The following is a 14414-nucleotide window of genomic DNA, read 5'->3' on the forward strand; positions in this document are numbered from 1 at the left end:
GACCAAAGAGTGGTGGACTGGAGAGGCCATTGGCCTGATCCAACAGGGCTTCTCTTATGTTCTTATGTGACACAGAGTGTTGGACTGGAGGGGCCACTGGCCTGATCCAACAGGGCTTCTCTTATGTTCTTATGTGACCAAAGAGTGGTGGACTGGAGAGGCCATTGGCCTGATCCAACAGGGCTTCTCTTATGTTTCTTATGTGACACAGAGTGTTGGACTGGAGGGGCCACTGGCCTGATCCAACAGGGCTTCTCTTATGTTCTTATGTGACCAGAGAGTGGTGGACTGGAGAGGCCATTGGCCTGATCCAACAGGGCTTCTCTTATGTTCTTATGTGACCAGAGAGTGTTGGACTGGAGGGGCCACTGGCCTGATCCAACAGGCTTCTCTTATGTTCTTATGTTTTACCATCTTATTTATAATTTGTAAATTTTAACTTGTAATTTATCTTAACTTGGATTTTATATGCGACACAGAGTGCTGGACTGGAGGGGCCACTGGCCTGATCCAACAGGGCTTCTCTTATGTTCTTATGTGACCAGAGAGTGTTGGACTGGAGGGGCCACTGGCCTGATCCAACAGGGCTTCTCTTATGTTCTTATGTTTTACCATCTTATTATAATTTGTAAATTTTAACTTGTAATTTATCTTAACTTGGATTTTATATGCGACACAGAGTGCTGGACTGGAGGGGCCACTGGCCTGATCCAACAGGGCTTCTCTTATGTTCTTATGTTTTACCATCTTATTATAATTTGTAAATTTTAACTTGTAATTTATCTTAACTTGGATTTTATATGCAACTTAGGGTGCATTTCATGCCTGCTGAGTTGTGTTCAATCTATATTACAGTTTCTGAGTTGATGTGAATTGAGACACTCACTTTCCAGTGTGTTCCTCCTCCACATTCTTTAAAAAGATATCTCTGTCCACCTTCACATTATGTGTGCAAGTGTGGACTTTCAAGTAATCAGGCACATAGTAGAATGATTTCTGATTCTCAGATTTATGTTCTCAGAGGCAGGGATGGGAAAGAAACAGGAACTGGCTTGCTGAGAGATGGGAGCTGTGTATAGTCCCATCCAGGGCTTTTTTTGTAGCGGGAACTCCTTTGCATATTAGGCTATACCATCTGATGCAGCCAATCCTTCTGGAGCTTGCAGTAGGCCCTGTACTAAGAGCCTCGAAAGCTCTTGGAAGATTGGCTTCATTAGGGAGGTGTGGCCGAGTATACAGAGGAGTTCTTGCTGCAAAAGGGGCCCTGGATGGGACTACACATAGGCTGAGACTACACAGAGACACTTATACACTGCCCCAGCAATAGGACAATGGATTCTGAGATACCGGTTCGAATTCCTGCTCGCACATCAAAATCACCAGGTGATCTTGGGCCCCTCACTCATTCACACTGGCCTACTCTGCAGGGCTGTTGTGAGATGCAATGGAGGAGAGGAGAATCACGGATGCCACCATGAGTTTGCAAGAAGGGCGGAGTGAACAGGGGATGGACAGATCTGTGAAAAGAGGACAAAGGCAACTTTGCTGCACCTAAACTCCCGGATGGTTGGATTGCAAAGAGGTGAAGGGTTCATCAGCATCCAGGGCTCACCTGAGGGCTTCCTCATTCCAATATCCATGATCCAAACTAGGGGCATGATCCAGCCACAGTTAAGCATCTCCACTGATTCACACAAGACAGGTGCCCTGTAGGCATTTGACTTTGCCATGGGAATCACGGAGAGACCAGTTCCATATGAAAGCAAACAGGTTTCAGTGGTGGAGGCAGAATTCGCCAAGGCCCAAATGCCTACTGGTGAGCAAAGCTGAAATTCTTGAAAACGGTGCATTTTAATGGCATTTGTTGAGACTGGACAGTCAGACAGAAAGACAGCGTTAGAGAGTGATTAAAATGTAGCATTCACTGCCAGAAGATGTCGTGGTGGCCACAGGAATTGTCATCTTCAAAAGGGGATTAGATAGATTCATGGAGGAGAGATCTATCAGTGGTTATTAGCCATGGTGGCTAAAGGGAACCTCCACATTCAGAGACAGTTAGCCCCTGAACCAGGAGGCAATATCAGGGGAAGATGTCAACCTCTATGCCCTGTTGTTGGCCATCCATAGGAACTGGTCAGCCACTGTGTGAGACAGGATGCTGTGCTCAGATGGACCACTGGTCTGGGTCAGCAGGGCTCTTCCTATTTCTTGTGTCATACAGATACATATATATGTGCACTGCACACACACACATATATACATTAGAGCAAAATAGGAGTCAAGTTGCACCTTTAAAGATGCCCTTGACTCCTATTTTGTTCTACTACTTCAGACCAACACGGCTGACTACTTGGATCTCTCTACATGTATACATTGTAAACAGGGCTTTTTTTGTAGCAGGAACTCCTTTGCCTATTGGGCCACATGCCCCTGATATAGCCAATCCTCCAAGAGCTTACAGGATTCTTCTTACAGGGCCTACTGTAAGCTCTTGGAGGCTACATCAGGGGTGTGTGGCCTAATGGGCGGGGGAGTTCCTGCTACAAAAAAAGACCTGCTAAAAAAAGCTATAGCTGTGCTAGCAACAGACAACAAACTTCCTTTAAAAAAAAAATTGAAAGCAAGAGAGTTAAGCAAGGCAAAAGAGACTATGTGTGTAAAATTATTTCTACCCTGGCCTTCCAATCCACAATTGTGGAGGCGGCTCACAACATTCATAAAAGAAATCACATTGTGGCTAAATTGGTCAGAGAACAACAGAAATGTACAGTGTTACTAACCACTGGTGGTGAATTGTCATGATCTTACTGGCCTACTAAAAAGAAATTGAGGTAGACATGAGATGAAGGAACGTGAGGAAAGAACTTCTGAAGGGTTGGGCCACCACCAAATAGGTCCTGTCCCCAGAAGCCATCCTCCTCATGTTGAAAAGAGGGGAAATTCTGAATCAGACCTCCAATGAATAGCTTTAACTATTGGGCAGGACACGGTTCTGTGCCTCTGGTTTAATTTCTAGTGCAGCAAATATGCAGGATTGTTGTTATGAATAAGGATAATCCAAGCATTTTATGCCCATTCCAAATATTTGTGCCTTTCCTTTCTTTCTAATGGGGATCTAAAGCAGAGCATCTTATGACATTTCCCTCTCCTCCATTTTATCCTCACAGAAACCCTGTGAGGTAGGTTGGGCTGAGGGTGACTAGCCCAAGGGCACCCAGCAAGCTTCCATGGCAGAGGGGGGATTTGAACCTGGTCTCCCAGATTGTAGTCTAACTCATTTGCTTACTTTCTGGCATAAGTTATTCTGCTTCCATGAATTAAGGGTGGAAATCCTTTAGATCAGGGATGTCAAACATGCAGCCCATGGGCCGAATCAGGGAGGAAGGGTGGGGGAGGCAGAGCTTGTTTTTCCAAGGGGAGGGATGATGGCTCAGTGGTAGAGCATCTGCTTGGTAAGCAGAAGGTCCCAGGTTCAATCCCCAGCATCTCAAACTAAAAAGGGTACAGGCAAGTAGGTGTGAAGAACCTCAGCTTGAGAACCTGGAGAGCCGCTGCCAGTCTGAGTAGACAATACTGACTTTGATGGACTGAGGGTCTGATTCAGTATAAAGCAGCTTCATATGATGTGGTGAAGAAAATGCCTTTTCCTTTTTAGCCTTTCTGAGCCCATCAACTTTGAAGAGAATCTGTTATCCTGTTTATCAATAGTTAACTAATGTCAACCTGTACTGAGTGCCTTAGCCTTGTTATTTGAGGAGTTCTGTTACTGTAGACCATTTTTCTGTGGGACCTGTAAATATCAGTTCAGTGTACTTCCTTCACTGGACAGTTATGTTCCCATTCTCAAAGTCCATAAATACTTGCCTGTTCCCCTTTTTGTGTTATTTTCAGCTTTGGCTTTGTGGTACTTCAAACAGTATGTTATATCCTAAGTCTTTGACAAACAAACATGCACCAGTTTTCCTTTAGCAACAACATCTTTTATTTGGCTTTGTTTCTTACAGCACTGTGGAATCGCCCCCTGCCATTGACTGTGCACTTCTGGCTCTTTCTGTGTTATCCAAGGCTCATGAGATAGGGTTGCCAATCCCCAGGTGGGGGCAGGGGATCCCCCGTTTTGGAGGCCCTCTCCCCCGCTTCAGGGTCATCAGAAAGCGGGGGAGAGCAGGGTCATCAGAAAGCTGGGCTCTCCATTATTCCCTATGGTGACCGATTCCTATACGCTATAATGAAGAGCTGATATGCAGGTCTCTGGGGAAGGCGCCTGTTTTTTGAGGTAGAGGAGGTCTAATTCTATGTACCCCAAAAGGAGGTGTCCCTATCCTTCATTATTTCCAGTGGAGGGATGGCCTAACCGGGACTCGATCTGCTTTGCTTGCCCATTGCAGAGAGAGAGAGAGAGAGAGAAGAAGAAGAAGAGAGAGGGGAGAAGAGAGAGGGGAGAAGAAGAGAAAAGGATTCCCCTACAGATTACAGTAAGTGGCCTTCCCCCCATTTGCCGAGGTGCAGTGGCGTCTGACCTGACCCTGAATCCCAGGCCTGCTTCCATGCGCCAGCAGCAGCACCAGGTTCCGTGTGTGCGCCTCGCCCATTGTGCTTGGGTTCCCCAAGCACGTGTGAACGGGGCTCCCATTGGGCAGCGGCCCCCCCCCTTTTACCTCTTCCATTGCACAAACACTGCCATTACACGTGTGTGTATGCCTATTGCATCAATACCCTTCATTGCAGTCTTGCATGCAGGGCTGGATTAACACATAGGCCAAGTAGGCACCGTCCTATGGGCCCCCACGCCTTTAGATGCCCCAGGCTGCCTCACCCCCCATTCCCCCCCCCCCCGCTTGCTGCCCTCCCAGCCTCCATGCATTAGGACTGGAGATAATTTGCGAGAGGAGACCCCAAGATTTCAGTTGCCTATGGGCCTCTACGGGTTTAATCCTGCCCCCGGCTGAACAAGCCCTCTCTCCCCAGCTTGGAGTCCAAGGCCCACGTCTTCCAGAAGTGGCGAGGAGTTAATTATGATTCTTCTGCCCTCTTCATCTAGGCCCTTACAGCAGACCATGGCTTCAACATCAGGCGCTGGAGGTGGCAAAGGTCACCAGCCCCAGGAACCACCAAAAAAGAAGCCCAAACGTTTGGTTGTGTTCAATCCTGAATGGAAAAACACCTACCCCTGGCTAAAAGAGACAAAGGACAAGAACAAAGCATTCTGCACAATGTGTTCTAAGGAGATAGGAATTGGTCATGGTGGAGTGAATGATTTGAAAGTTCATAAGGACACTGACTCTCACAGGAGTGCGGCAAGCCAAGCTGGAACTTCAAAATCCATCACAAGTTTTTTTGCCTACCAAAAAGACACCGCTGCTCAGGCCAAAATTGCGGCTGCTGAACTAACCTGGGCATACCACACGAACAGGCATGGGTTATCATACCGGTCTCTTGATTGCGGTGTCAAATTGTGCAAAGTCACATTTTCTGATTCCGAGACTGTGACCAAGATGACCTGTGGGAAAACAAAGGGCGCAGCTTTGATAAGCGATGTCTTGGCACCTTACTCTGTAGAACTGATTCTGTTAGATCTTGACACAGCACATTGTTTCTACAGCGTTTCCAGCGACGCATCAAATCATGGCAATAGGAAAATGTTCCCCCTATGCCTTAAATACTTCACTTTGAAGGACGGCATTTCAAATCGTCTTCTTGATTTCTATGAAGATGCCAATGAAACGGCAGAGAATGTCACACGAAGGATTTTGGATGTCTTGGCAAAATACCAGCTGGACTTAGCTCGTCTGTCTGCATACTCAGCAGACAGCGCGAATGTAAACTTTGGAAAATACCATTCTGTGTACACACTTCTGAGTAGAGGCCGTGAAGACATCATGCCCGCCAGGTGCCCTGCACACATTGTGCACAATGCTGCCAAAAAAGGATGGGATATGCTCACCTGCGACATCGAGTCTCTCATACTGAAGGCTTTTGGTCATTTTTCTGTTTCTGCCAAACGCTCAGAGGAACTTCAGGAGATGTTTGATTTCTTGGAGATGGACGGTGATCACCTGCTTCGACATGTACGCACAAGATGGCTATCTTTCTTGCCTGCCATAAACAAGATGTTGAAGTGTTGGCCAGCCGTTAAAGCATACTTTCAAAAGCTGGGAGAAGATCACTGTCCTCCTCTGATATGGCGCCACATTGACGATGAGTCTGGAGAAAAGGACTACAGTACATCGCAAACTTACATGATGTTTCTCCAGACCACTCTGACGCCTATTGAGGAGACTGTACTGATTCTGGAGCGGGATGCACTGACAGCACCTGAATTGTTTGAGGCCATGCTCAGGTTGCTAAACAGCCTTAAGCAACGCAAAGCTGACTCCTTTTTTGGAACGGAGACAGATAAGGCGCTGCGCAAAATGCCACCTTCGAAGGCAAGGAAAGTGAAGCAGGACTTCCTCAAGTTCTTTGAAAGAACCACCACATATCTGGAAGAAAAGTTTGATTTCTCTGAGAAAAATCACCTGTGTGCTTTGACACCATTTTCTCTTTAAAAAAGTGTGACTTATGACCACCTGCGGTGTGCTGCTGAGCAGCTGAAAATGGAGAAAATAATAAACCTGGATCACCTATACAGTGAATACACTGATGCCAAGAGCCTGCTGGATGAGCAAGTGGCCTGTGTTGACCCAGAAATCACTGTGGATAAAAAGTGGGTGGCCATATTCTCTGAGATGGGAACTCGGTCTCAGAAGTGCGAAAACCTCTTACTTCTTGTAAGCAAGATCCTGAGTATCCCATGCTCAAACGCTTTTGTGGAGAGGGTATTCAGCCTCATGTCAGCTCACTGGACGGACACCAGGAATCGTTGTAGCATAGACCTGGTGAAAGCAGAGCTGCAAGTCAAATTGAATTTTAATATGGATTGTGATCAATTTTATCACTTTATTAAGGAGAAGAAAGATATCCTCAAGGCTTCAGGGAAATCAGAGAAGTATAAATTCAGTAAAAAAGCGAAAGACTGAAACCTGTGTCGCTCCTTCCACACCACAGCCCTTCGTCCAGCGTGGGAGTCGGGATGGCCCACACCTGCGGGCCCACCGCCTGGGCCCACAGCACGCAAGTCCCATCCTACCAGCCGTGTTCTTTGTCCAGGGAGAAGTCGAGGTCCAAGAAGCTCCACTGTGCGGGCGTATGTTAATGTAAGACCAGAATGTAATAGTAATTATAAAATGAATACAAAACAAAACTGGGGATTAGGGCTAATGGCGATACCCCAAAAAAAAAAACGACACTAGGCAGCCACCTCCTGGGTGTGTTGGAAGAGCTGCCAAGATGCAAAGTAATTTTAAACTGCTGACAGTGTGTTTCTTTTTTTTCCAGATAAGCTCCATTCAGGAAACTAGCAACCACAGACAACAGTAGATCGCTTCCATCACACAACAGAAGGTAAGGAACAAATTGGCTGTGACTTGACAGCTCGTTCCATCGCTTTAATAATATGAAGAGAACTTGGTTTCCTTTCTCTTTTGCAATTTTTAGTATTTTAGTGACACCTGAACACCTTTTTCTTTTTGTGTGCTGCTTGGGGAGGACCTGCTTTTCTAGACCTGTATCCGCCTGCCTTCAGGCTGGGCTTCGGGGCACAGACTGGCAGTGGTGGTTTTAGTTGTGATCTCAGTTTGATTGTAGATAAGGGTTGCTTTGTTGATCAAGACCCTTTGATATTGTGGACAGTCTTGTTGAAATGTTTGTGAGCACAAGCAGGTATCAAGGATAGTGGATTGTTTTCCTGTGAATCTGACTCAAGAGGGATTGCTGTTGGAGCCTTTTTTTCTTTTTCTTCTTTTTTTAAAGTTGTATATTTTGGGGGTGGTAATATTTGGGGGAAATGACATCACAGGAAGTGCTGTCACAGGAAGTGATGTCACTTCCTGCTTCCGGCAGGTGGCGCGGGGGAAATGATGTCACAGGAAGTGATGTCACTTCCTGCTTCCGGCAGGTGGCGCGGGGAAGTGATGTCACTTCCTGCTTCCGGCAGGTGGCGCGGGGGAAATGATGTCACAGGAAGTGATGTCACTTCCTGCTTCCGACAGGCGGCATGATGTCACCGGAAGCTTCGCGCGCGCGCACCCCTACCTCCCCCCCCCAAAAAAGTGTCCCTGGCTGGCCTTCAGACATTATGGCCACCCTATCAGTGGGGTACAGAGAGTCTACCCTCCAAAACATGTTTTCTCCAGAGGAGCTGATCTCTATAGTCTAGAGATGAGCTCTAATCCTGGGGGATCCTCAGGTCTCACCTGGAGGTTGGCATCCCTAACACTAGATTGCATTCATAAATCTGCCTGTGAACTCCTCTGAATCTAACTAAACGTCACGGATTGCCCTTTTGATATATTTCATTTGATTCCTATTTTTTTCCAGAGGAAACTAAAAGCTTACTTAGCAAATAGAATTTGCTCTAACCATGTTTCTAATTAACCACTGGGCCTTAATGATTTCTTTTGTTTTTTGTATGTAGTTTCTATATCTTTGTATTCCAGAAGGTCAGTCTATGAAAAATAGTTTAGATAAAGCCTGAGGATTAAAGACAGTCTCTTTTCACCAATCTCTATTTAAAAGGTATGTTTCCTTTCTAAAGAAACTACATTTGTGGATTTTTAAGAATGCTGATTTACCATACAAACTACTAGGAATCTGCAGGCATGCGAAGAGTTTGTTCCTGAAGTGTGGCCTGAAGCCTCCTAAGTGAGGCATTGCCAAGCACTTCTGCACCACCTGTCATGAGAAAATTCTGGAACCTGTCTTACTTTCTTGAGTATGCTGCTATCTTCAATGCCCCCATCAGAAACAAAACAACAGCAAAACACAATCCCTATATAGACCACCTGTCCATGGCCAGCAGATTATCATTTTCTATAAAGACAACCAGTTTACCAAGTGGTAAGGCTTTCTGTCATGGATAGCCCAAGGAAATGCTGATCATCACTTTGGGATCAGGAAGCAATTTTCACCAGGCCAGTTTGCTCAGGGTTCATGGAGAGGATCGGTGGGTTTTTTGCCATCTTGAAGCAGGGGTTACTGGGGATGTTGAAGGAGGTATTTGTGAATTTCCTGCATTGTGTAGGGGGTGGACTAGATGACCCTTGTGGTCCCTTCCACCTCTATGATTCTATGAAGTTGATTGGTCCTTTGTATTAGTATATAAATGTAGGGTATTTTAACTTCTGTCCTTTGGTCTTATGTATGATAAATCCGGAGCCAATAAGTAAGATTTCCACACTCTTTACCAATAAGTAAGATTTCCACACTCTTCTTAATATGGTTGAGTGGTTGATAGTAACCCATGGATGTTAATTGTGGAAGGTTTCATCTTGTAGTTAGACTCTTCTCTTAAAGAATGTTCTGATTCCCCTCATCCCCATCCATGTTTTTCATATTTCTCAAGTGATATTTTTCAGCACTCATCAGAACAGATACTTTGAAAGTTTTACATAGTTGCAGCTTTTGTGACTTTTTTCTTGTTTGTTTTAGGGTGTTCCAGGTTTCTTTCTTTACTGAATGTTTGTTGTGTGATAAGGGGGTCAGACAGAATATGTGCACATATATTTCATTTTTATTTTAATGTGCAAAGTTACTCTCACTGGGATTTTTCCTTCTTTTTTTTCTCCTGAAAATGGTATGCATATGTCAGGTGGCTATAACAGAAAAACCACTAAAATAAAGAGAAAGAAAAACACAAAGAAAAGAATGCCTCTGGAGAATATGTATGAATAATTAAATTATACACAATGAGGACTTGTTTTAACCTTCTACCCAAACATCTACTACTGTAAACAAAGTGCTAGGAATTTGTGATGAAATGCTGCTGCAGTACATGAAGAGACCAGAAGAACTATAGTTTTTATAGCAGCAGAATGGACAACAAAGGATGGACCAAGCAGCAACCATGGAATATTACAAAATTAGCCATGGTTACTAGTACTATAGCACATTAGCACACATTTAAGAGATGAGCAAACTTTAGGGTTGCCAGGTCCCATCTGGCAACTGGTGGGGGGAGATAGGGGGACTTACCAGGAGCAGCAGGGAGGCCTATACAAGCAAAATGATGTGTCTGCATCGCTGACTATGACCAATTTTGCACTTACCCTACGCCTCTCTGATGTTCCTCTACGCCTCTCTGATGTTCCTCTTTTCAACACAGCGTCCTTCCGATTTCCAATTATCTGCCCCAGGGCTTCAGCAAAGATCGGCGTTTTTGCGCAGCAAAGAGAAACCACTAAAAACCAGTTTCTCTTTGCCGTGCAAAAATGCTGATCTTTGCTGAAGCCCCGGGGCAGATAGTGGGAAATCGGAAGGATGCTATAGTAGCGCCCGCCTCACGGCCTCACTGGATCTCTATATTTTAGTCTCTTCGGGGTATTTTTACTTGTTTCTTTGATGGGACCACAGCAGCTTTGTTTGCTCTTCCCACAAAATATAGGCTCACGAGAACTTTAACTTAAACCACAGATTTATTGTAACAAAAAGTCTTAAACTGGGGATATGGGAGATATTTACATAGGCTAGTACGTTTGTTCTGTTGTTTCAGGCTTTACAATCACTTTATCTTTCTTTTGAGTTTCTCAGTCACACAGTTCACAGTTTCCCTTCAACTCACTCTCCACCTCTAGCCAAGGTCTGGCCTCTTGGGATTGATGTGTCTAGTCTCACCCCTCGACTGAAGTCTCTCCTCTCAGCCCTTCTTGGTGTCTCAGACCCACATCCACTCCCTCAACCTCCTCACTAGATCTTCAGAGTGGTTCCTAGGTGTTCGTGACCGTTCTGGTCTTAACTGACTCACACACACACAGCCCTCTTGGCTGGTTTTGTCCAGCTGGCAGTCTCTGGAAGACTTCCCCGTCTCCGTCTCCAGCTTCTTCACAGGATCAGCTGCCCTCTCAGCCCTTCTGGCTGGCACTAACTGACCCTCTCAGTCTCTGTCAGGTCCCCACTGACAGACTTCTCTGACAGGCCTCCACTCTGTCAGACATCAACTGACTGAACTCCTGCCTCAGCAGTTTCTCTCCTTCAACTTCTTTTCCCTCCCTGAGAGCTCTGAGCACTTTGCCCCCACCCTCAGGTCACCTGACGCAGGCCCTGTGCGTCTTCAGTTTCTGGTTAACCCATTGCTTTCCGTCACAGACGCCATGCTGAAAAGAGGAACGTCAGAGCAGTGTAGGGTGAGTGGAAAATCGGTCTATGTGACCTGGAAATGATATCACTGGAAGTGATACGGCTTCTAACAGAGAAATTTTGCCCAAATAACAGAATGTTGCCCCAACAACCCAAATGTGATGACCTTCCGAGTGATGTAGGTGTTGCTGCATGTTGGATGGATCTCCCTCTTTTGGGGGTGGAAAGTTCTCCCATACTAGCCAGCTCCTTTGAGGGGTCTGACAACCCTAGCAAACTGGCAAGCAAAGTACTCACCCACTATTATATTGAAAGCTTGTAGGCAGAAAGAGAGAGAACTTTATACATAAGGCCCCCTGCCTTATTCTTCTAATGGCACATGATTATTTCTCTGGGGCACCTATATCATTGGCAATTGGAGGTGGGCCCTGTGGCATTATTTTGCTCCTACCTCATATTCAGTGGGCATGAAGATATTTTCCACATTTCTGAATTATAGTTACAAAGACAGTAGAATTCTTCCTCAGTTCTGCTAACCAGTGTATGAGGCTGCCTGGCATATAAACTAGCAATTATACTCAAGGTGTATTTGTGCAACTGCCAGTTTGAGATGATGTCACACAAACCTTGCACCTGTACAAAGGAAGCGAAAACTGAAATGTGTAGGGGTAGGAAAAGTACCAGACACCACGCTGGCAAACCACGTGGTTGCCTGTGCTGCCTGCACCCTGCAGGGCCCCATCAGAAACTGCCTCGTGTGCATGTACTTTGCCCTGGCACTGCACTGTTGCAAAAAGGTTATCAATCATTACCTGAGCCAACGCCTGGTTTCCGAGGATAAATAAAGCAGCGCTCCTGGCTCAGGAGGTCGGCTTTCCCCACGGTCGTCTCGTCTGGTTTCTTGACTCCCACAGCTGGTGACCCCGACGTGATCAGCTCCCGGCTCCTGCTCACCCGACCCTTCGGTCTTCACGGTGCACCTCCTTTCAGGTGAGTATGGGGGAAACGTTGTCTAAGGAACAAGTTGTGCATGCAGATGAACTAAGGAAATTATGTCAGTCGCAGCAGCCAGACAGATGCCCGTCAGGGAAAGAGATCCTTGAGCTCCTGCGGGAGATAGACTGCCAGTGTCCATGGTATCCACAATGTGGTTCCATGAAGCCCAGTGACTGGGGGAAAATCGGAGCAGAGTTGCGGCAGGAACCCCGCGCTCCTATGTCTCTGCTCATAACCTGGCAGCGGATTCATCATGCCATTCGCCAGTTCACTCCGACTGATAACATCCTCTGTAAGCCCCCTGAGACGTCGGGTGAACCCCCCCCTTATCTCTACCCGGCCCTGGCCCTTTGGCCAGAAGCCTCAGCTCCCGCGGGAGCTCCCCAGACGGTTGTGTCTCCCAGTGAGCCGCTGGGCTCAGCCCTCCCGGCGCCCCAGTCCTCTCCCGCCATCCTTCTCAGTCCTTTAGAACGCTCCTTGGCTCGAGCCCGAGAGGCAGGGGAACTGGACTTGTCAGAGGATTGGGGTGGGGAATCTCCGGGGTTGTTCCCCATAACACGGACCCCGGATCCTCGGCACCCTAACCAGGTTCAAGTAACTTGGACAGGGTTGCCCTATTCTGTCCTGAGAGAATTGAACAAATCTATTAAAGATTATGGCTTGAAGTCTACCTTTGTGCAGGGGACCTTAGAAGGTATCGCACAAGGTTATTCTATGTTGCCCTATGATTGGAAGGCTCTTGCTCGTATGATTCTGTCCCCCTCCCAATATGTCGTGTGGGACAGCGAATATCGGGCCGCCGCCATTGCTGCGGGTACTGCTCAAATTACCGCCGACCAGCTTTATGGGGCGGGGCAGTTTGCTGACCTGGCTGCTCAAGCCCAGCTCACTGACGCTCATCTGGCAGGCGTTAAAGCTTGCATCCTCCGCTCCTTCCGCCGGGTCCCAGTTACAGAGAAGGCACAAAAATCATTCAGTGCCATCCGGCAGGGACACGGGGAGCCTTATGGCGCCTTCATCGATCGCCTCCAAGAGGCCATCCAGCGGCAGCTGGATAACATCGAGGCGCAAAGCGAGTTGCTGGTGAAGTTGGGCTACGAGAATGCCAACACTGACTGCAAAAAGGTCTTGAGCTCTGTTATTAGTCGCCCTGGCTACACCTTAGCCGACATGTTAACAGCCTGTGCTGAGGTGGGCTCCAAGCAGCACGAGATGGCGCTTCTGGCCGCAGCCCTTAAAGGAAATGGGGGAACAGGGAGTGTTCATCATTCCTTCTTGTGAGGAAGCCCCTCCCCCGGGGGTGCCGCTCCTAGTACAAGCATGGAGCCAACTCCCTTTTTCACTTCCGCCCGGGACTCCTGTCGTTCACGCGCTTCCCATAAGGGGGCGCGAGGGTGGTTTCTCTTCTTCTTCTGTTTTTCAGATCGCTCTGGTGAACCAAGAGATCCTTGCTTCCAAGCCTTTACGAACCTATTTGGTCAACGGAAAACCCTTTGAGGGCCTTCTGGACACCGGAGCTGATATTTCTGTTCCTAATGTTTCCACAGTTACCCCCGGTTCCATTTGTAGTGGTTGGATAATTAAGGACCCTAATTTGTGTTTTTTCTGGGGTGGGGGGGTTGCCACCAATTTTCATCCAGGGGATTATGAGTGTGCTTCCGTTGGATTTCTTACTTTGCCTGTCACAGTGTTGCGTCCCTCACCTGCACCCCCGCGCCAGCGACAACGACGAAGCCCGCTGGGGTCGGGGTGTTCTGATCTTGTCTTTGTAGACCCACAGCTAAGTGGGGGTCCCGAGAAGTGGGGTACAGGGCGGGCGGCCGCTGCAAGTTTCACAGGCATTTTAACCTTAGGCGGCTACTCTAATATAGTAGCACAGGAGAACTGCGCTTCCATCATTGGACTCACCTGCCGTCTAGAACAATCCATTAATGCAACTACCTCCATCATTCGTGACCTACAGAAGGAGATCTTCAGTCTGCACCAAATACAGTTGCAGCACCGGCTTGCCCTGGACTATCTGTTGGCACGCCAGGGAGGGTTTTGCAAGATTGTTGGACCAGCAGCCTGTGAGGTACGGTTTCAAGACTTCAACCGAACCATCGAGGAAGAGTTGAAGCACTTGCACAACCTCATTGCGGATAATGCACTCCGTCCTGATTGGGACCCTTTTGCTTGGCTAACCTCCCTGCTCCCAAACCTTACTTGGCTCCGACAATTGATTTGTGCTATAATTGTTATTGTTG

This window comes from Heteronotia binoei, chromosome 4, assembly GCF_032191835.1.
Source record: "Heteronotia binoei isolate CCM8104 ecotype False Entrance Well chromosome 4, APGP_CSIRO_Hbin_v1, whole genome shotgun sequence".
In the NCBI taxonomy this organism is placed as follows: Eukaryota; Metazoa; Chordata; class Lepidosauria; order Squamata; family Gekkonidae; genus Heteronotia; species Heteronotia binoei.